Raw genomic sequence first — 23,504 nt, forward strand, 5'->3', positions numbered from 1 at the left:
AATTGCAGCTAATTCAAAAAAAAGTTCCCAAAGCCCCACATATGGAGGCAAATACGCACTTCCTACTGCGTATATTGTGTGAGTCACATTCAATTAAAGTAAATGGAGTTGTGCAATGTTGAATTTGACCTCGCATAATGAATGTATGTTCTTCCCACTGTGTGTTTGTGAAAGTTGCCTGGGGATTGCTTTATTTTAGCTGGGGTGCTGACAAGGAAGGCAAGTGTAATGAAAACAAAGCACCCAATGTTCACAACATGATATATGCGCTGAAGTCAGGAAATCTCTTCTCACTCTGGATTTTAAAGCACTGTATGCAATGTACCTGTCACTCGGCCTAGATGAAATTGTTATCTCAAGGGGTCATAAGAGTCTCCGACACATGATTTTAAACCTGGACTGGCTGAGGGGTTTTCTGGCTGCTTTTCTTTTTACAAAATGGCATTTGCATGGAAAACTTTATGCCAAGCTTCGCTCAACCAAAAAAACTCTGACTCTGTTAAGAAGATATTTATGTTGAGGTAAATGCTGACCTTGATCAGAGTTTATTGCAGGTTTTGACCTCTGGCTATTTTTGAATTATTTATTATTTAGAAAGCGGGTCTGATTTCATGGATGTTTCCTGGACATACTCCCTTCCCTCTCTTTCCTCTTAAGTAAATTTTGACCTCAAAGCCTTTCTGGGGAGATTTGTATCAAGAAAGAGCTTCTCAGAGTAACAGGGACGAATTCTGCAGCATTTAACCTACTATTGTCAATAACGGGGTGTCCCTGGTTTTGTGTTTTAATCACACCTCTGCCTTCCACATATCGGTTAAAGGTGTATAGAGATGTCAGGGGACTCATGGCAAAGGCTGAGACCATGGCCTTTTTCTGCTTTAGGATCCAGTGCCATGAAATACATCAATACTATTTGGGAGATCGCAACAAGAGACATAGGGCAAACTCTGTTTCCATCTTTTCACTCTTCCCTGTCATCCACTGCCCTGATTTCTGGGTTTGGTCGGTTTGAGAGGTCCCTCTGAGAGGAGATGAGCAAAACACACTGCCTGAGTTTGGGAGAGCTGTCACAGCCCCTTGCGGCCCCGTGCCCTGGGGATGTGCCCAGCTGGGACCACCTGCAGGCACACAGCACTGTCACCCAGGAGAAAGAGAAGGAGAGGCTGGAGGAGTGAGTTGATGCACCTGACTTTTGCCTCCAAATGCCTGGCTTGCTTCAAACTTGGAGTACACATTGCAAGTGAAATGGGTCTTATTCTCATCACTTAGGCTTCAGCTGACATGTCTCCATCAAAAGCTGACACATAATTTATTTCCAATAGGAGAGCTGCCCAGGGAAAGTTGTCAGTGCTAAGGAAAAAAAAAAAAAAAAAAAAGAAGAAAAGAAGAGCAGATACTGTTTTCATACACAGGCCAAAGGGAATTAAGGGTGAAAGGAGTTGGCTTGGCACTTGCCAATGTAGCATTAGCTGCTACTCCAAGACAGGACGAGGAGCTCACAGACCCCGGTCAGGCTGGCCTGAAGGCCAAGCGTTAGTGGGCTGCCATTACGCTCCCTGGCTTGGCTTGGACTGCGGCACAGGCTGCAAGGGCAGCCGCAGGCATCAACCACCTGGTTCAGAAAAGGCAGCGTCTGGTGGATCCTGTACAGGTCCCCTTGGGCAGAATGGCTATCAATCACTGGCCTTAGTGATAAAGAGCACGCAGGTGAGAAGCCGGGGATGTAAGCCCAGGTTCAGAAGCCACAAAGGGTACATCTGTGCCACAGCTTTTGGAGGCTCACAGCCAGCTTCACAGTAACCAGCTCAGTGTGTCCATGGAGCTCGCTGTGAGCTACATAACTGGCTGAAACAACCAATTAAACAACCCTCAGCAGTCTATTTTCATGTCAAGCCTTGGGCTACTGCAGCTTCCTTGCCAGCAGCACTAAAGTGAGCTAAACCAAAGCTATGGGTTTGTATGGGGGATATGTATGGACCCTGCAAGGGCTGGGCTACATATCTGTCCAAACCTAGAAGGCCATGCACCGTGGGAAGATGTTACACCAAACCACAATAAACCAACAGGTGATCACCAAAAGGAGTCCCTTACTAGCGTTGGGCTGAATAATTTCCTAGAAGTACTCCGTAACACGCAGAGGCTGCTGCAGGTCCAGAGGATGGGCCGACAGCCACCAAGCTCCCGGAGCAAATGTGCCCTGCCATATTATTCAACCTCCTCTGTGGGGAACATGACCACTGGCAGCAACCACCGTCCCAGGGGCTGCCGGAGCTTTGCTGACTGTGTGTGGGGGGAGACGGAGGTGTGGGTTGACAGCCCTGGGTAGCTTGCCATGTCGTGGTGCCATCAGGGACACCCCTAACTTGCACATGGCACAGCAGGAGCACTGGAGCTGGGTCTTTGAGAAAAACTCATGAGCATCTGGGGAAGTGGCAGAAAAGGTACCCATCAGGTTTGAACCATCTCTAGGGACAGCAGGGATCTGCTGAAGGGGTGCGTTGTGTTCTGCTTTAACCATGGAGCAGCACCTAGATTCACGTCTGAGTACATGAGAAAATGAGGTTTAACTAATCTGGCATTTAAAGAAATAACTGCTAAAATAATAGCATTTTGATGGAGCAAAGGTTATCTGTCCCGGAATGGCAGATATTCCTCAGTGACTCTGCTGATGAAAGGCACAGCCAGCATGAGCTTGGGGAGGCTCGGGAGTGCTCGCTCGCTTGCTCTCTCAAGCAGCCTGTTGGCTATTTATGGCATTTCCCTTATGTCCCAGCAAAATTAATTTTACCATATACATTATGTAACATGCTTTTGTCTCAAACAGCAGAGACCAGTGAGCTTCCCATCTTCCCCAAAATGAGACCTCGTATTCATGGTGCATGTCTGAACTGGAGGAAAATACTGGGGAGGCTCTAGCCAGAGAAGCGCTGGGGAGAATATCAGTGTGTGGCCCCATCACAATTGTCTGAGATTTACATGGCTTATTTGTGCTATTTACAAGTGAGGACAGGATTTTTTTTGCCAATCTTGTAAAATCAGTCTTTGATCTGTAAATCAATTGGTGTTCTTTTGCTTTTTACACCCCAAAGGTGTTTTAAAATCTGTGACCAGAATTGTGCTGACAATTTAGCTTTAGACCATGGGAAGCTCAGCCCCAGTCTTACTTTATGAAATGAAAAACAGGTGTTAACAATATCCAGATGTGCTTTTTTTTCTTTCTTTCTTTCTACTGAATTAGACAGAATTTTCTTAAAGATGCTGTGTGGGAAGATGCAGGATTAAACTTTAGTTCTTTGTGGTGCATCTTCTTTGTGCTGATGTATCAAAGTACAGATAGTGCAAAACCAGCCTCCTCAGCTCTCCAGGGCTTCCCTTACATAGGAAGATGCTGTTGGCACATGGGCAGTGAGGATTGCTCCGTGCCACCCTGGTACATTCATGTTGTAGCCAGGGCATCAGGGAGTATGATGGGAACAAGCTGTTTGCCAGAGGATCTTGACTTTCAAGGAATAAGGGCAGGAGGAGGGGATGAAGCTAATCAGATTAGCATATCTTGAAGCAGTTATGAGGTTCAACTAGACATCAGCATCTTTGGGTATTGGAGGGAGCATTAGTTTCCTTAGACACTCCTGTCTTCCCTGTATAGGTGCACTGTGGATGAGAAACTTGTTTCATTGAAACAGCCACAGTGTTACTGAGCCCCTTGTGCTTAAACCCAGCACCCCTCAGAGCACCCAGCTTCTGCTGCTTTTGTTACAGGGGGGTGGGGGGAGGAATCACCCTTCCTTTACACTTGCTGCCTCTGCCTGTAGGGCTAATACACTCCTGTAAGTTACTATTTCTTTAGTATTTGAGTACCTCCACATACAGTACTAACATAATGATATGCAACCAGAATAAGGACACCGCACTGTGAGTTAGTGGAGTTGCTTGTATTGTACTTTATGCGTGTTAAAATTCTGCTCGTGGCAGGATGTAAATAATGATTTTCAGACTGTATTACTATCTAACTGATCTGTAGTTTACCTGACGGAAGAGGATGCCAGCGCTACCCTGTTGGTAAAAGGATTCCCCAAATAAAGCTATGCAGCACTTCTCAAAGACAGTCAGCCACCAGATCCTCCCCATCTCCCCAGGGAGCTCATTCCAAAAACAGGTCCCCACGCTGTCACCTGCATTATCCCAAATGCAGGTGACAGCCTTCCCAAAGGAAGACAAATGCCTGTTTCAGTCAAGAGCCAGTAATGAGCTACCTCTTTCTGTCACACTTTGCATGTTTGTTAATGTACAGATTAACAGAAATGTAAGCTTGGTGGGCAGACACAGTTCATGCTGGAAGGCACATATTGAGCCATCAAAGGCTGTGAAGGGATGAATTTTACCTTCTGTTGAGCCTAGGAATTGTTGAACGGTCAGACAAGTCTTCTTATTACAAGGTGACTTAAAAATAAATGAGCTGATTCTTAATTTAGTTATAGGAGTGCCAGGACTACCCCCTGCATAAATTAGAGGTAAATATATTTTATGGAGGAAGACATAGATTTGGAGAGGAGATGGAAGATTAACTCTGTCCAGTTCCTTCTGGAGACTTCAAAGAAATCAGTTATGAAACTGGCACGCTCCACTAAGAACAGCTTCCTTGTGATGAATGAAACCTAAGGCACAAAGGAAGACAGAGTGCCTCACAAGGCATGTGTCATAAAAAGTCTATAACAAGTCAGCTGTGCAGGTGAAGAGAGAGATATTCAAAATTTAATTTGGTGTAAGTGTATTTCATGTCTTGATGTATCTTTTATAAATATTGGCAATGGCGCTGTCCATCTAATTTGGATACCAAACCCAAATAATTCAATGTCCATTTTACCTTAAATTCTTTTAAGCAAAGAGTGATTTCAAAGTAACTAGTTAACAAGACAATCATTACAACACAATGGGGGAAATCTGTGAAATACAGTCATGACGTAAATACCTTTCTCCCTTAGCACATATCTGGAATATTCAAAGACATGTCTCCACAGGAGCTGGGAGAACTTGTTTGAGAGCTGGTGAGAAGAAAGGGTCTTTCAGTGACTACTCATAACCAGGAGGACTCTCTGGTATAAAATAAGGTGATGGACCCCACAAGCCAGAGGTCACAAAAGAAAAATCACACAATCCCTCTGAAATATTCCAAAACCTAAGCTACCTTTGATACAGTTTAGACCTCTGGAGACATTCCTTGTTGCTGTCTGCACTAGCCAAAAAGCTTTGCTAGCTATTAGAAATGGTCAAGATTCTCCTGGGGAAATAATTCCAACAAAAAATGCCCTTTTCACAAAATCCAGAATTTATACACAGAAATTTCTTATTTCCCCAAAAGATTTTGATTCTTCATGAAGAAAATAAGAAGTGGCCTGCTCTGCTGTCTCCTCCTCAGGAACACATCAATTTCAGTTTTTGTTGGAAGAGAAAAAGGAAAATTAACAAGAACCCACAGGTATGTGATGAAGATGCTGGGAAAAAACAATAGCAACAAAGCTCGTGTTACAGCTCTCAGACTGGAATCTTCCTGGAGCCCCTTCTCATTAAATATTTTTGGGTTTTGACTTTATATCCAGAAGCATAACCAAAATATATATTAATTGTGAACAAGTCCTTTGGTTTGGTTTTGCAAGACTGGATTTCTTTATTCCAAACGTTTCTACTGTCTGCTTCTTTCATTCACTTCTCTGGCTCTTGTTAATGGACTTTTTGTCATCAATGCCTAATGCCTGGACCCACTTTCATCCTGTCACTAGTCTTCTGCTCATTGTCTCTTAAAACACCCTTTGCAAAAAGCTAATCTTCCCTCACAAAGGACTGAACCTAAAAATAGGAAGACCAGTGGTGCTGTGATAATACATTGAGTGTGACTTTCTGACTATATGGCTATAATTGCTCTTTCATTCTCATTAACCCTGTAACATATGTCCTCTTGTCTTATTTTGTCTAGTTTCAGTCTAGCTTGAGTCTACAAATCTCTACTCAACTTGTAGCCCTTGTACAAGTAATTCACTGAAACCAAACAAGGGAGGATTGATCCACTAATTAAAAAAACCCTACGTTTTATACCACCAGACTGTTGTCTCCCTGGAGATAGCATCAGGACTGTTTTTCAGGAAAGCACTTCACATTTTAGTGGTGCTGTATAAATACTGATTTTAAGAACCAATAGTTGAATATCACATTATAAACTCTTGCAGTGAAGAAGAAGTACTTTTAACTATGTTGGCTGGCTTTAATCAGTGCAGGTCTGAGCAACCAAACATATTATGCATGCTCAGGATCCAGACCTGCATTTTACAAATGGCACCTACATTAACAAGAGGCAAGCTTCAAATCCTGAACTGTTACATCCTTGATGCTTAGGGTTTCTCAGCCCAAGGCATCCAAACACTTCTCTTCCAGCTAACACCCAATCGTTAGCCTTGCTACCTAGACAGCAATAAATAAGCCCTCTGTACTGTTTCATTTCTAAAAAAAATAGAAACTAACTACTGCTGTGTTAGTCTTAAATACTCATGCCCTCCAGGAGGGCTGGCATCCTCAGGCCAGGCACAGAAAACCAGATTTGCTGAAGCGCTCTCATCTGGCGACAGCTGTGTTTCTGTCCTTGCTCACCCAGACTCACAGATGACCACACATCCATTTGTTGCTGAGTCACAACATCATCCAGAGCAAGCGGCGTCTTCCTTATCACGGAACAGCACATCAGCAGGTTTGAGCATTGCAAAGCACAACCAGATTTCATAAGATCAGGAGGAAGGTTGGTAGCAAACTCAACAGCCCAAGACTAGCCAAGGAGGGACATAAGCACAAATACACTGTCGAAACCACAGCAAAACCCTCCAGCCAAGCCCAGCTCTTCACACCCGAGCTTTCCCTGCAGCGTACGAAGGCATCAGCCTCCTGGGTGAGGGGGAAGAGCCGCTGGCGGGGCACGAACCCAACGGAGTGAGACGGGGTGAACGGACCAAGCCCCAGCTTCCACTGATGGCTTGAATCAGTCCAGGGAAACCTTCTTGGACGTGACAATGCTCACAAGCTGTCCGAAGAAGGGAGGACAAATGCTGGAGTCTGTCTGAGGCAGGGGAGTCACCCGAAGGTGGAGGCAGCACCAACGGGGGCAGCAGCTGTTTCCAGGAGATGAATTTACTGTGTGCTCTGGCTGAGCAGCTCCAGTGATGCAAATTGCTGTAGCTCTGACTAATTAGGCTGCTAAACCAGATTTACAGATAATATATATTGCTATAGGAGCACAAAGCAGCCAGAGACTTTCAACAACATTTCATCCTTATGGCCTGGTTACACAGACAATGTTTTCTTGGTTTTAACCACTGTTAACTGTGCCAGGTAGGAAATGTTTCCTACCGACAGATTCACACACATAAACCCTGAGTGTGGGCATGGCCATCTTGGCATAACAGTTCATTACAGCTGCTTTGCTTATTCATTTCCCAGACTAGTATACAGCATCTACGGGTACAACTGCATTGAAATTCAAAAGGTCATACCACTTGAACTGTACTGACGTAGTACAGAATTTGTATACAATCATTGAGTTAAACCAATATAACTTTTCATCTTTAGAAAAAGTTTGAGCTATGGTAATGCATCAGTTTTGCACTGTTTAGCAAGAGAAGTAAAATATAGTGTGGAAGAAGAAAAAGCAGAAAGAGGAAAAAATTAACTCCTCATGAATCCATTTTCACTAGGTCAGAAAAATCTGTATTTTCCTTTTATTTGTCTGATTACCAGCTTTCTCTTTGGCTGCAGCTTTGAAAACATTTTTCTTTCCCATCTTTACTCCCTACAGAAAAAAACCATTGTCTTCAAACAAATATCTCAAAGGGTTTGTAGAACTGATTACAGACCGATGCTGGAAGGAAAGAAAGATAATTGTGTGTGAGGCGATAAATGTTGCAGGGACAACTCTAAACAATCATGCATGAATTATATCTTAAACAAATGTAATTACTGAACAATTCAGAAAATGCGAAAAAGCTGGTGTTTTTTTGTAGTTATTTCCTTTCCTGGCCTGTGTTTTGGATGGCTTTCAAGCATCCTTGATTAAATCTGGCCGGAAATCTTCTGGTGGAGCCCATTCCCAATGAGAAATGCTGAATCATCAGAACGAAACACTGCCGAGTGTGGGAACCTGTCGTGTTTGGTTCAGCACATATGGGCTGCATACCTCGCCCGCTGTGCAGGTTGCTGGCAGAAAACAACCAGCTTTCCTCCTGTCCCATCTGCCCCTTCCGTGGCAGCCCCCCAGGCAGGCTGCACCAAGGGGCCCGTAGACTTGAGGCAGACTTCTCTGCAGGGTCTCCAAGGGTAAAAGGGATCAGGACGTAAAAGCCATCAGGCAAAAATCTTTACTCTTAAAATAGTTGGAGGAAAAGCAGGCAGCACCTGACTTGACTTCCATTTTTCTCATGTAGGACCTGTACTCCCAAAGCAGACTGCAAAATCAGCATAATGCAACTCTGAAATTGCTTACAAGTGACTCCAGAAAAGATTAGCCTTTGCTTACAGCAATATGTCAGGAAATGTGTTATAAGCTCTTTAATGCAGGATATATGAAACCGTTTTGACCTATATTTCTATTTGAGCATCCTGTTCTAATGCTGTGTTAATCAGCAGTCCCTACTGCTAGTCCTCCATCTATGAAGCTGGAGGGACTGCTGAGCATTGCGTGCAGTTGCAACCACTCTGCCATTTTTTTCATGTGCATGGTGGCTATCCTTCCTGGAGTGCTACATGCACCATACCTGCCCAGGAGTCACCAAGAGCAATCTTCTGCTGATCTACAGGACCTTGACTCTAGGCTGTAACTTGTTCCTTGCCATGTTGCCTCTGGCTCCCAACTCGCCTTTCTGGATGTTAGCTCAGGACACTGTGAGGGACAAGTGACAGAGAGGCATCACCAGGGAAGAGTGCATTGGCACAGAACCTTGGATTCCCAAATGAGATGACAGTCCTGAGGGACTTGCCAACACAAACATCTGCCGGGAGATATTTCCTACTCACTCAGCCTAAAAATGCAGGGGACGAGACAGTCACGGGATAGGAAGGAAAACAGAATCAGGTGAAGGGTTTCACTCAACATTTTGCAGGTGTACCAGTACTGTCAGGAACGTTCCTTCCTGCAGCAAGATATTATTGCAGTGCCTAAAGTGCCTTCACCTATGCCATGCTGAGAGCCTCCCGTCTGCAGTTCTGCAACCTGCCTTTCCATCACAGCTGCCAGTACAGCAGTTTCCCTTGCTGTTCTCATGCTGTTCTTGTGTGGTTATTCTCTCGGCCATACACCCACAAAGTCCAACAGACTGAGAATCCCCCTGCCCTGCTCCCCTCTCCCTTTTCCTGCCTCACATTTTGTAGCCTTTGATTTATCACAGAGAAAAAGCAAGTCTTAGCCGATAGCATAGTAGGTATTAGCTGATAAGTATTACCCAGCAATACCACCTGCACAAAGCTTAGCTACCCATCAGCCTGCAACCCTTGTACCTGATCAAAGCATGCTGCAATCAATGCTGAGAGCATCAGAAGTGGGGAAAAACAACTGAGACTTTGAGCAGTGAAAAACAAAAGGTTCTGTGTTTTTCTGGTTGACTAGGGGGAAGACACGGCATGGGAGAGGGGAAATCATCCTCATTGTTGTGTTAATTTGCTGTACTTGAGAGATCAGTCTCAGGAAGATGCTTGTCTGGACACCCAGAAATAACCCTGGGAGAGCTTTTCCCTTTCTCATTTTAATATCTTTCTTTCTATCCCTTGTCTTTACCCAAAGGTAACTTTGAATTCACTGTATGCCACCAGCTACGGACACCACAGATAGAGGTTTGTGAATGTTGGTCTGTCACAAGATTGTCTGTGTGACAGTGTTTCTAAAGTCCCATCTGAGTCCAGCAATGAGCATCCCAAATCTGTTGTCCATTACGCATCTTCAGCTATGCTGGGAAACACTATCTATTTAAAAACTTTTATTTCAAAACAGTGTGCTGAGCTTGAGTCACAGGATGCATATTCAGGTGATTTATCTTCAAGATAAGCAGGTTTAGACAGAACTATTTTCAATTCAGTTTCAGTGAAGATGAGATCTACAGGATGCACTCAGAAACATCCAAGGGAGCATTGTGCATTCAAAACTAGCTTAACTTGCTTATAGCTCTTTAATTAACCCTTCTGATCAGAAGAGACCTTTCTGAATTGTGTAGGCTTCTGCTTGTCTTCAGTCTAACTCTACAGCTCATTGCTCTATCTTTGAAATCTGCAAACACTTCCACTTGTGTTTTTAAGTCTTTGTATAAATTAAAGCTCATTTGGGCTCTGATCATGTACAGTTTGAGTCAAAAGGAGTTAACTGTTAATTTAATTGGGAGAAGGGTACATGCCTTCTTTATGAAAGCAGAAACAGGAAGTGGATCATCTTTACTAATTTAGTTAATTCGTTAAGGAGAAGAGGCAGTGGAACTTTTATGATGCCATTAACCTTACAGTAACTCAGTTTTCTTAACACTAGCTGGCAATCATAATTTCTCTGGCTATTAGGAGACTTGCTCGCTTCTGGGACTTGGTTTCAGCTGCTGATTTCAGATTCAGAGCCACTGGAGTTAAGTGAAACCCTGCCTTGTTGGGTCTAGGGTAACGCTACAAACATTTCAGCAAATACCCATTTGTATATTCAAGACAGTGATATTGAACTGTGTTTCCAGCATGTTTTGTATTTGTTTGCATCTCCAATCCGGAGTGAATCGCACAGGGACAGGTGGCTGACTGTGGATTTCTTGCAGAATTTGGCATTCCTGTGTTTGGATTTGGTTGTGTTCAACCATTGAGGGTGAATAGTGCTCAGATATTTAAATTTCTGATGTGGTAGTGAAAAAAATGCTTAAATTGTTAATGCTAACAAGCTGCAGATAATTGGGTATATGTGCGTGTGAGGGGATGCATATCCAAAATTTAACTTTTGAACTCTCAAGCAAAGGCCTGCTGCTTGCTAGCTGCAAGCAGTACAGGCTGGTTCTGAATTTTGATAGTACCTGGACTGAACAAACCTTGCATGTCCTGAATCCTCCCATTACTGAAGACACATAAAAGAGAAGCACCAATTAGGAGGCTGATCATGTGCTCTGCTTCTGCACCTAGACTGTTTAGATTAGGCAAAACAAGGACTTGGGCTATAGAAAGAAAAGATGACCAAAATCAAGGGTTTCCCAAAAGAAGAAGGGAGAGAAGAAGGGGACCTGGAATGAAGAAGGTGAAGAAGATCTCAACTAGAGGAAAGATCCTGGAAGCAGGGGGAGTTCTTGGAAATCAGATGAAAGTGAAGACAAATGCAGTGGGATGCTCAGGGATCTGGTTATGTCCAAGGTCATTAACTGCGAGCAGCACCAAAGCATGAATTGACATGACTTTTGCCCAACCTTCCCAGAGCAGCAGAGACCAGCTAGAGAGTAAAGCTGAGACGTCATGAAGGTAGTGCAGGGAGGGGAGTGACTGTGTTAAATTATCAGGTAAGGTAAAAGCTCTGACCTTTCTGGTTCATCAGTAAATCCCAGTATCCAGATCCACTGCGAGTTGCTGTTACTCTGTCTTGCCCATGAACAAGCGGGAAAGATAAAATTCACCCAATAAGCTACTCATTACAAATGATACCTTGAGGCTGAAATTCACCCAAGTGCAGGGAACAGTACAAACTATATATCACTTCAAAGCCACCCAAGTCATGGGGCTGAGAACAGGACTAGCTCTGCTCTTAACTGGTACAATGGCCTTGTGTTGATCCACTGTATAGGGATGAAATTAATTCCTTTCTCACCCTGGAAGCCATTATCAGTAGCAGAAGCTAAAGATTTTTCCTCACCAGCAAATCTCTTACTCCAAGACACCAAAGTGAATGGAAAGGCAGGTGTAAGTCAACAGGTTTTGGTTCTGCACCAATTTTGTTGTCTTTTTCAACCTCAGTTCCTGCTAGAATAGGAAACCAGGACATTGTCTTCCACATTTTTTTTTCCTTGAAGATGACATCAGTTCAAGACCTTTTTTTCCCCTCAAGGTAATCTCAAACTTGAGGAGATAAACTCAAGGAGATTGAACACAATGTACAGATATAAAAAAAATATATTTTAGATGGTTTTATGGAGGCATGGCTGTGCTGTTTACAATGATACCTTCACACAGTAAACCCCAAGTAATTATAGACTATATCTTCCTTTCTTTTGTTTTCCTCTTGTCATTTTGCTAAGCACTGTGAATTTCCAAGTGGAAACTCATTCAGGTGGCAGAAATGTTTTGTTTTGTTTTTCTCTTACTTGTTTGTCACATGGTTCTCCACACCACCATACATCTGCTTGCTAAAAGAGCGAGCAGTGCTCAGGTCTTACCAGTAGGACAGCTTTAAACCAGCTCTTTGACCCTGTTGCTGACAGTGCTTTCCCAGTGGTCCTCTGAGATACCAGCTGCAATTGCAAATAGGCTGCAATACAATACCAGTGGCAGAAGAGGCTGAAGGCCATCTTAAGGAGTTTGCCTTGATTTACTTGCAGGACAATCAACTCCTTTTTATAAAAAATAGCATGCTAGAAGTTGGACTGTGTAGTCCATTGCTTAAACTGCAACTCCTCTATTGGCCAGAAGTTTATCTGATAATAAAGCCATCTCTGGACTCAGCAGGAGCTGGAATTTTCAAGTATAGGGATTTCAATTATGAGCTATGGACAGGGAGAGTAAATAAGTTACTTACTTATAAGCATACCTACCACAGTGTTTGGAAAAACATTTCTCCACCTACTTCTGTGCCAATTCATCTCTTTCTGCAGGTGCTATGGGGCATCTAGAATGGCACCACAATGTGTGATGGGAGCTCAGAACAAAAAAAGGGTTAGCAATGCAATATTTGCTGAGATCCTGGCAACACATAAGCCCATGTTTGTCACTGATCTATTTTACTGAAAACGGTATTTCAACCTACTGCTTGGCTGGATGGGCCACAGTTCTGAAGAGTTTGATGTAAGACCCCATGATATATTTCTATATCAGACTGAGGTGGCCTGTGTAGCTACTTGTAGTGAGGTTCACTCACACTAAGACTGTGAGTGTGGTAAAAAGGGGCCAGGTGTTTGTGTTGGGTTTGTGTGGCAAGGTTTTGATAGCGGGGGGGGGGGGGGGCGGGGCTACAGGGGTGGCTTCTGTGAGAAGCTGCTAGAAGCTTCCCCTGTGTCTGACAGAGCCAATGCCAGCCGGCTCCAAGACAGACCCGCCGCTGGCCAAGGCCAAGCCAATCAGCACTTCTGTGATAACATATTTAAGAAAGAGAAAAAACAGCTAGAGAGAGCTTTTGCAGCCGGAGAGAGGAGTGAGAAGATGTAAGAAACTCTGCAGACACCAAGGTCAGTGCAGAAGGAGGGGCAGGAGGTGCTCCAGGCGCTGGAGCAGAGATCCCCCTGCAGCCCGTGGTGAAGACCATGGTGAAGCAGGCTGTCCCCCTGCAGCCCATGGAGGAAGGATGAGGGGGTGTAGAGATTCCACCTGCAGCCCGTGGAGGACCCCATGCCGGAGCAGGTGGAGGCACCTGAAGGAGGCTGTGACCCCATGGGAAGCCCGTGCTGGAGCAAGCTCCTGGCAGGACCTGTGGCCCCGTGGAGAGAGGAGCCCACACCAGAACAGGTTTGCTGGCAGGACTTGTGACCCCGTGGGGGACCCCACGCTGGAGCAGTCTGTTCCTGAAGGTCTGCACCCCATGGGAGAGACCCACGCTGGAGCAGTTTGTGAAGGACTGTAGCCCATGGGAAGGACTCACATTGGAGAAGTTCATGAAGGACTGTCTCCCGTGAGAGGGACTCCATGCTGGAGCAGGGAACGATGAGAGGAGTCCTCCCCCTGAGGATGAAGAAGCGGCAGAAACACCGTGTGATGAACTGACCGTAACCCCCACTCCCCGTCCCCCTGTGCCGCTGGGGGGGGAGGAGGTTGAAGCCGGGAGTGAAGTTGAGCCCAGGAAGATGGGAGGGGTGGGGGGAGGTGTTTTAAGATTTTATTTTATTTCTCATTCCTCTACTCTGTTTTGCTTAGTAATAAATAAGATGAATTCCCTCTCTAAGTTCGGTCTGTTTTGCTCGTGATGATAATTAGAGAATGATCTCTCCCTGTCCTTATCTCGACCCGTAAGTTTTTTTTCATTGTACCTTTTCTCCCCTGTCTAGAGAAGGAGGGGAGTGATAGAGTGGCTCTGGTGGGCACCTGGCCCCCAGCCAGGGTCGACCCACTACAGTGTTAAAAAAGGAAGTTTCAAGCCTTTACAAAGCCAGTAGGTGCAATGAAAGCAGATGTGTTCCAAGCTACATCTCTAAAGGAAAGTCATCTTCAGATGATGCATCACTCGATTGTCCTGAGTGGGAGCGAGACAAAACTCTGCTTACCAAAACTGCTAGCATCTCATCTGCAGACAAAGAGCAGCTGCTTTCAGCTGTCATGCATTTCATCTAGGATATTCAGGAACAACAGGGTTCAGCCTATGGATATTTAAGAACAATTTAAAATACTGAGAAATTCAAGATTGATTCAAGTTCAAGAATGGACTTGAAGGAAAAGAGGATCCTTTGCTTTAAAGATCCCTAAAAATCTCTTGCTTTAGCAATGATTTTGTCATTGTGGAAATCAAACAAAATTCTGTGAAGAATATGTAGATAGTATTTTTAAATTATTTTGGCTATTGAACCATTGTAGCCCAAGAATGTTTAGCCTGCAGCACTTTGTACACCACAAATAGTATATAACATTAACCTGTTAACACTAATAAACTCCAAATTGCAGAATATAAAACATTTGACAGCAGTTCTGGGATTATTTTGGCCTCAGTGAAGAAAAGCAACTATCATAGCTGTGAAGCTGAGAGATTTTGTGATGTAGAATTTATGACATATTCACCTCCAGCACTACTTATGAACAGAGATCTATGAAAAGCTAGGTTGTAGCATCACGATGCAATTTTGAAGGGATCTAACATTTTTTTAAAATTGGTGAAGAAGGGAGATATGGAGGGGAGAATGATGTGGGACAGTCTACAGTTATGGTGCTAAACGAACCAGTTTATCCTGCATTCAGTAAAACCAGAATGAGACCGACACACTTAACTCATCATTTCTTTGCCATTACACCGAACCCAGTAAGGTTCTGGGACCAAAAACCACTCTGTGTCCCTTGGACAAAAAAGAGCAGCCATAAGGAGCAAATTCTCACTCCTGTCTAATAAAAGGAAAATAACAGCTGAGAGATTTGTAAATGTTTGCTGTAATTCTGCAACAGAATAAAATGTTAAATTCCACATACTGCTTTGGCACTCCCATCCTGATCATCATCAGTGAAAATATACCTTTGGTACAGCAGCTGTTGCTGCTCTAATAAGATATCTACATAGAGAAAATAGGCAATCAAATTTCTGCAAAGTATGAAATTTTCCATTAAATTGTCTCTTCCTTTTATATAACACAGCTGCAACAGTTCTCACTAGCTTTTCCTATCTGTGCCTCAGCAAACATAACTTTTACTAGCAGGATATTTTCCAAATGAGTCATTTGAGATTCAGATTTCCTCTAAAGGCATCTAGACCATGACCCCCAAAAGTTTATCCTGGAAAAAAAAAAAGAATAAGAAAAGATCCTATCATCTATGGCCATAAGTTAGGAAATAGAGAATATTGCAAATGAAGAACATATTCTGATAAATTAAAAATGGCTGCAGATGTAATGAATGTCTGTGTCATTTGCTTCTAAATGAATATCTGGTAATTTAGTCAATGTATTAATCTTCAAAAGGCCTTTGATGTTGTGGTCTGTTTGGCTTTGTCTACTGAACTTTATAGTTTTGCTTTTAATAAGTCAGGGGTTCTGTGGTTTTCATCTGAGTAACAAGTCATTATTGGTAGACTGAATTGCTTGGAATTACTGTAAATTGCAGTGTTTGCCTGCTAATTGATGGAGTTTCTAAAGTCCTGGATGAAAGGTGTTATTCTTTTCCAACATTAACAATCTATTGAATCCTGTCCTATTACTAGTTTTGGTGTTGATAACGGTGATACAAATTATACCCATAAGGCTGTGTCATTGCATCTACAGAACAAGTCTTCGGTGATTTAAACAACAAACATACTTGTCTCAGAAAGATACAGTAATTGAAGTAATCAAAATGCCAATCCATGCTTATACGGGGTAACAACAATCATGGGAAATCCCTGTAGCTGCTATGGAATCTTTTTTTACCCCTCTTTGCACTGTCAGCCTGAGGAAGCAGTCAGTCTTGAGTTAATTAGGTCAAATCTGAGCAGGTCACTCGAGATGTGAAGGCCACTACTAGGTTTCTGTTACCTTTGAGGCCTACCTAAGCTGTGCCACAGTGACTTATATGACACGCTGGCTGAGCAGAAATCACTCAACATTAATACATGTTCTTGAAGAGTTTTGTGTCTTTGAAATTATTTAATTCTGAAGTGTCTTGCAATTTTTTGTTCAACCTGAAATGAAATGTTTTGCTTCCTCTGGATGTGGCTAAAGCCCATATGTCTTTAGTTTAAGACAAGGAGAAAGTACAAAAAAATCCCTTGAAAATCATTTGAAAAGGAAAAATAAAAACCTTACATTTTGAAACTGAAATAACAAAATACTTTCCTGTTTCAGAAATATTTCATTAGAATCAACAGTTTGTACTTCCAGTAAAACCTCATAATTCCTTTTGGATCAAAAGGATCTGCTAAATTCAACACATGTGGTAATAGGTTCAATTCCTATCCAAACTGAAATTTCATTCAAAGTTACCATTAAAAGAAAAATCACACAATGTGCTGCAAAGGTCTTTGTCAATGGTGAATTTCACCCCATTACAAGCTTTCTTTGAAGACCTCACAAGGTTGTTGTTCCCATGGGACAGTCTCATAGGCAGAAGCAATAGTGGTTCCTGAGAAACAGACAAACAAACAAGATGTCTTTGACCAAAACTGACTATAAATCTCAGAGATAAGACTAAGCACTGAGTAAGAATTGAAGTGACAAGAAAAAACAAGAAAAATGCAAACCCACATGCAACTGCAAAGACTGTGATGGATTAACATGTTTGTGATGGGATCAAAGATATATGTTCTAGAAAAGCAATAAAAATTTATCAGGCTGGATGCAATCTAAATATCTATTAAAGAGATTTTCCGTCTTGTTAAATTTGCAGACCTGCAAACTTTTCCAAACAGCAGTGCAAACTCCATAGCTAGTCTAACTTCAGCATTGACTTCGTGGTGCCATTTCATGGGATGTTTAGAAGTAGTCCATGGACAAAGATGAGTATAAAGACCACAGTCTGAAAAGCAGACTGACCCATTATAGAAAAGTAGTTCGTTAAATTTTAACATGAATATACTGTACATTTTATCTGTGTTACAGATTGCTTTATTGTTATCATGGAAAGGAAACATTTGTTTATGTGGTCACCTTTTTAATTGTCGTATTATTGACATTGTCTTAAGAAAAATATACCAAGCTCATATTTCATTCACTATACTTCACATCTTCATCCTTCAGCACTGAAAAAACCCCTGTGTATTCAACATCACTTTCCCCATATAGAACAACAGTAACTGTATTATTGAATAATGCATACAGTAAATGGGAAATAGTCTTGCCTGCAATGGCCTGTGATTTAAAAAACTCATGCTTTGGGTGACTTTGAACAAATGACTTCACTATTCTCTTCCTTGATTTCTCCCAGTATATGATGTATGTATAATACATACATACAATGCTACAGACCTGTTCGTCAAAGCACTTGGGTTCTGTGAATGAAATTGCTAAATGAGGGAAGTCATAACAATTCCCCTTTTGATTTTCCACTTGCAGTGATAAATGATGTGTGTATCTGTTGTCAAATGCTCCTATTACATTAAATATGCATTATTATCATCTATGTGTTAAGGGCACAGTGGTCCACAAGACTGTGGAAGGATCATAAGCAGGACTGAAGGACTGTGAAGGAGGTGGAGGAAGGTACTCTTCCATGAGAAGATGGTAAAAGGGCACAAGCACTCCCCAGCTAAGACTGTCCCTCAGCTGAACCTCAGCTCTGATGTCCTCAGGGCAGCTCTTCTTTTCAGAGAAAACATAGGGAGATTAAACAAGCTGGACAAAACCTCAGCACTTCGTGCAGGTCTGGCAGTGAAGCACCCTGGGCCCCTCTCAGCACTCACACTTTCCTCCTTCCTGCCTCCTTAGGCCGATACTTACTTCTGCCTGTACCTGCTTATCCCTGTCCTACTGTACACAGATGTGCTTCACTCTGCATGAATTTTTCCAGAAGGAGAAGCAGCAGCTGCTCTTGGCAGGTATAAATACTGTTTAGCACATCCCCTTCCTTCCCCCGCCCCCCCAAAGCACATCTGCGTGCACACGCACACGTGCACGCGTGCGTGCACAGAGCAATATTATCGCACATTAAATTACCTCTATTGAAATCAGATTCTGGCTTACATGATGCTGACAATATTGTGTTTTATTGCTAAATGCTACAAGTAATTCCTGACAGTCTCAATGATTTATCATGTAGCTCATCTACTCAGGGATTTCCTCCACCATGTAATATCACCAGAATTTTGCCTGAGGAACAACTGCCAGGGAGGACCTGCTGTTATACCTTGCTTCCTTGTTCTGGAACATATTAGCATAATATAAGTAAACATCACAGAGCAGTTTGACATATTGTATAAGTACTGATTTTATGTTAAACTGATAATAGATGCTTGTTGAGAAGAGGTAAATTTTTAGAAACTTCCTTAGTCTGCTAATACATTTTAAAATAGGAAAATGTAAAAGCAGCTGGTGTATCTGTATCCATTATAATCCAGCCACATTTCTATATACTTGCCTCTCATTTAGCTTACACAAAAATTCAGACTGCAGAAAACAAGTTTTGCATTTATACTGTTATACTATAAACATCTTTCCTTTGGTATCAGTGAGCCTGTGGTTGCATATATAACATCGAGCACATGCGTGGTCCCCCCTTGCCTCCACTTGGTTCACTCGCAGGAAGCATATTAGAAATGCCCAGGAACAGCGTACATGACTTGCTGAATCAAGGCATATTCATACTCACTGGAACAGAGGTTGCTCCCAAAGGAGTACAGTGAATGCACTAATTACTTAGTTCGTTAACATAAGAACATAATAATGACCAACCTGGTTCAGGCCCAACCACCCCAAATCCTGTTTCCCAAACTACCCAGTAGGAGATACACAGGGGAAGTTCATAATAAGTACAGATGGATCTTTGGTCAAGCACCTCTTCTGGCAGTCAGTGCCTTAGAGAGCAACCCAGCTGAAGGTCATACAGAGACTGACCTGTTTAATGAGTGCCAATGGACCTGTCTTAGTTTAGCTAATCCCTTCCTGAATCTATTTGCATTTTTGCCTCTGCAGCTTCTCTCAGCAATGAATGCCTTCTTCAGCTATGAGCTGTGTGAAAAAACACCTTCCTCAGTTCATTTTAAAATCACTGCTTGATGCTTTGGCATTGAAGTCCCATTAATTTTTGTGTGACCAGAATCAGGGAATAGTTCTTCCTCATGCCCTTTCTCTAACCCTGTAATAACTTCATTCTGGTTTAGCATATGCCTTTCCCTTTCGCCTCTTTCTGAAGCCAAAGGTAGTCTGTTTGGTCTGTCCTCCTGTGCAGGCTGTTCTTTGATCAAACTTTTTGGTACCTCTTTCAACCCTGCTTTTTATGAGATGAGGGAAGGACTAGCCCTATGTGCAGTCTTCAGAATATGTCTGTACCAGACACTTATACAGATGGTTAAAAGTGTTTTCAGTCTGGCTCTCAATTCCTCTCCTTAATAATTCCTAACAGCCTGTTTGTCCTTTTGACTGCTGCTGAGCAATGAGCTTACAGAAACAACTCCAAGATTTACTTCTTGACTGGTAACAGCTAATTTAGAGCCAAGAACAGTACTGTACAGCTACAAATATTTTTTTTTCCCAGATGCATTATATTGCACATATCAATGCTGAATTTTGGTTAGTGTCATGGTTTAACCCCAGCTGGTGACTAAACAACACACAGCCACTCACTCACTCCCCCCCTCAAGGGGATGGGGAGTAGAATGGAAAAAAAAACCTCATGGATTGAGATAAAGACAGTTTAATAGGATAACAAAGGAAGAGAATAATAATACTAACAGCAGCAACAACAATAATAATATAATAATAACAGCCCAAGTGATGCACAAATGCAATTGCTCACCACATGCAGGAAAAAACAACCCGATGCCTAGTCTGTTTCTGAGTAGCGATCCCACCTCCCGGCTCGCTTCCCCAGTTATATATGGAGCATGATATTCTATGGTAGGGAATATCCCTTTGGCCACCCTGGGTCAGCTGTCCTGGCTGTGTCCCCTCCCAGCTTCTTGTGCACCTGGCAGGGCATGAGAAGCTCCAAATTACTTGACTTAGTGTACACACTACAACTACCTAGCAACAACTAAAACCATCACTGTGTTATCTACGTTATTCTCATACTAAATCCAAAACACAGCACTATACCAGCTACAAGACAGAAAATGAACTATCTCAGCCAAACCCAGGACAGTAAGTGTATAGCAAGATCTTCTGCAATCATTCACAGTCAGCTTTAGATTTGACTGTACTAAGTAATTTTGCATTATCACCAAACTTTGCCACCTAGCCCCCTTTTCAAGCTTCCTTCTGAGAATATGGTGATGCCCTAGCACAGTTAACATTTCCCTACTATGAAAAATTTGTTCTTCCTTGTTTTCCATCCTTTAACCAGTTAATAATCCATATGAGGCCTTTCCAAATGACAGCTTCATCTCTCTAAGAACCTTTGGGGATCAACCTTGTTGAAAGCTTTCTGGAAACCTTCAAACACTCTATCAATCAGCTGAATCACCTTTATTCATATACTTCTTTACACCTTCACAGAGCAGTCACACATTTTTGAGTCATGACTTGCCTTAGTAAAAGCTGTGTTGACTATTCCTCAATCAATTGTATTTTTTCCCCTGCGCCTAGTAAATCTATTCTTTAAATAAGTTTCTATGAGTTTGCTTGTTACAAAAGCCAGGTGTAATGGCCTTTATTTGCCCACATCTCTCTTGCAGTCCCAGTTTAAAAAAAAAAAAAAAAGTGTTACATGTGTTGCCTTTCATTTTTCTGATATCTAGAGCCTAAACTTTGCTTATTCTCAGAATAAACCAAAGCCTTTAACTCCTTTACAGTTCTTTGAAATAATTTATTGTTATTTATTGATTTGTTCCACACCCTAGTCCACTGTTTTTTCCAGCTAAGACAGATGTTACCTGGATAGGTACCCCCTAAAGAACAGCACGGTTTCAGGTCTCTCCTTCACCTCTCTGTGAAGATCATAGAGACAAAGAAATCCAATTACTAACTTTCCCAGGAGGATCAAAGGATATGCTTAGCACCAGAAGTGGTGCAGCTACTTCATGCCTTCCTGTACCAGAAGATGTGGTACCAGCTGTGCAGATACCTGTTTACATTGGGGTTCATCCCCTCCGGTACTCATTCAGCTTTCTTGCAATGACCTTGTCTTCCCTGTGGGATGCTTTTATGTTCACATCTGGACCTCACCAAGTCTGGTAGATGTCCTACTTCTGATGCTTTTGAAGTTTTTGTTGTCATGAAATTTCACACCTTTAGCAAAGTGCTTCTCATAACCTCTATTATTTTTTCTTGGACTGCTTTAACAGGGTTTTACATTTCACTTGCTAAAATTTTTGCTGCTGGTTATGGAATCATTATCCTTTTTTCTCCCTGGCTCAGGGCTTGTTTAATTATTTCATGCAATGAGACATAACCTGGAAAGGAGAGACTGAAAGAGCCTCACATGAAGTGCCCTATAATCCCCTAGGAGCTAAAGGGTCATGTTCGCTTAAAGCATGGAAGGGATTTGATCTTGAGTTCCTCTTGCTTCAACCTGTGAGTAAATGTTGCTCACCTTCACGTCTAGTTCCCTGAGTGCTTGCGTCTTCCCCTCCCCTACTTGGTGTTCTTCAGGGGTGCACAGGTGTCTCTGCACAGCATCAGTGTACTCCGTGCCTCAGGGCCAGCTTCTCCCCCTCACTCCAGGAGGATCCCAGGCGTCTGACTCCGGGACCTGCTTTCTGCTCCTGGGAACCCATCACTGTGAGAGGCTCAGTGTTATAACTCCTTCCATGCTTCTACAGCTCCAGCCTGCAGGCTGTGTGTATACATTATCCTTCTCACCAAATGCTGACAGTTTAAAATTAATATGTCAGCACTAGTTAAGCTGAATATACAGTCTTATGATCATGACAAAGTAGTTTGGGTCAAGATTTGTCTTGTAATCTTTCTTTGTAGTGGCTTGTATGGAAAAGTCCCTTCGGTGCTGACCCTGGCATTAGCCTTTCAGACTGGAATGTAGTCGGGCAAGTCAGTCTGTGTTTGTTCCCTGCTCTAAAACAAAATAGTTTCCAAAGGATACTTGTATTCATTAGTGAAAATCCCCATCCTGCTAACAAATATTCAAAATTTACTGTTACCCTATTGCAATGATTCTTACTGTTTTGGAACAGTGTGATTTAATACATGAAATACAGAGGAAATTGCTTTTTCATGGTGTTTCAATGCCTCTGAAACACAGCCTCACTGAAATTAAGCTAACTGATTAAATGAGCTAACTCAATCAACTAAATGAGCCCCACTCTCCCATAGGACTTAAAAGGAACCCAAACTTTCCTTCAATATATCTATCATGGCCCTAGGGGTCTTTTAACTGGATATTTGGCTGAATCTAAAAACAAGTGTATTGTTATCTTAAGTTTACCCTCAAAGTTGCTTAAAGATACTATCATTGTGGTCTTCTCAAAAACAGCAGCCCAATAGGTCTCTGAGTTTGTCAGTGTATGGTAATGAAATAAGTAAATTTGAACTCTAATTGACCCAAATTCAAAACTGATCTCCATAATATCTGGCCTTATAGGGCACAATTAGATTATCTTGCCTTGAAATGAACAGACCAGAGTTTCTTCTAATGCAGTGTTGGGATGCCATCAAAGCTTGGGCAACAGGAAGACTGGTAAGAGTAACCTGATGCAGTCACTCTGATCATTTATTATGCCTTTATGTGGAAGGAAAATTGAAGTTCCATGAAAACAAACAAAATGAGGAAATGCTCAGCAAGGAGATACTTTGACACTTTCAAGAATGCCTGTTTTCAGAGAGGCTACCTGGCTGCTTCTCTCCTAGGGTGATTTGGAGGGACAATGACAGGACATATATGGTCTACAGCCACAGAGGAAAGTAGTCCAGACCTATTCCCTTTCATTCTCCTCCCCGGAGAAAGGAACTTCTTGGTCCAAAGCAAGAGGACACAGCACCTACAGGGATGTGCCTCCCACTGCGACCTTTCTCAAGGGGTTCAGGCTTTCTGGATGGACTGTGCATTAG

General features: G+C 42.5%; 1 long non-coding RNA gene across 1 annotated transcript in view; it reads left to right on the top strand.

The window, feature by feature from the left end:
• The window catches only part of LOC142604825 (uncharacterized), a 109,989-nt gene extending 96,022 nt beyond the window's left edge, over window positions 1-13,967 (top strand). The window contains exons 2-3 of the long non-coding RNA XR_012838665.1: window positions 13,356-13,751; window positions 13,842-13,967. This is a non-coding gene — a long non-coding RNA (uncharacterized LOC142604825). The remainder of the gene's footprint in view (window positions 1-13,355; window positions 13,752-13,841) is intronic.
• The last annotated feature ends 9,537 nt before the right edge of the window (window positions 13,968-23,504 follow it).

Source organism: Balearica regulorum, chromosome 1 (assembly GCF_011004875.1).
Source record: "Balearica regulorum gibbericeps isolate bBalReg1 chromosome 1, bBalReg1.pri, whole genome shotgun sequence".
Taxonomy (NCBI): Eukaryota; Metazoa; Chordata; class Aves; order Gruiformes; family Gruidae; genus Balearica; species Balearica regulorum.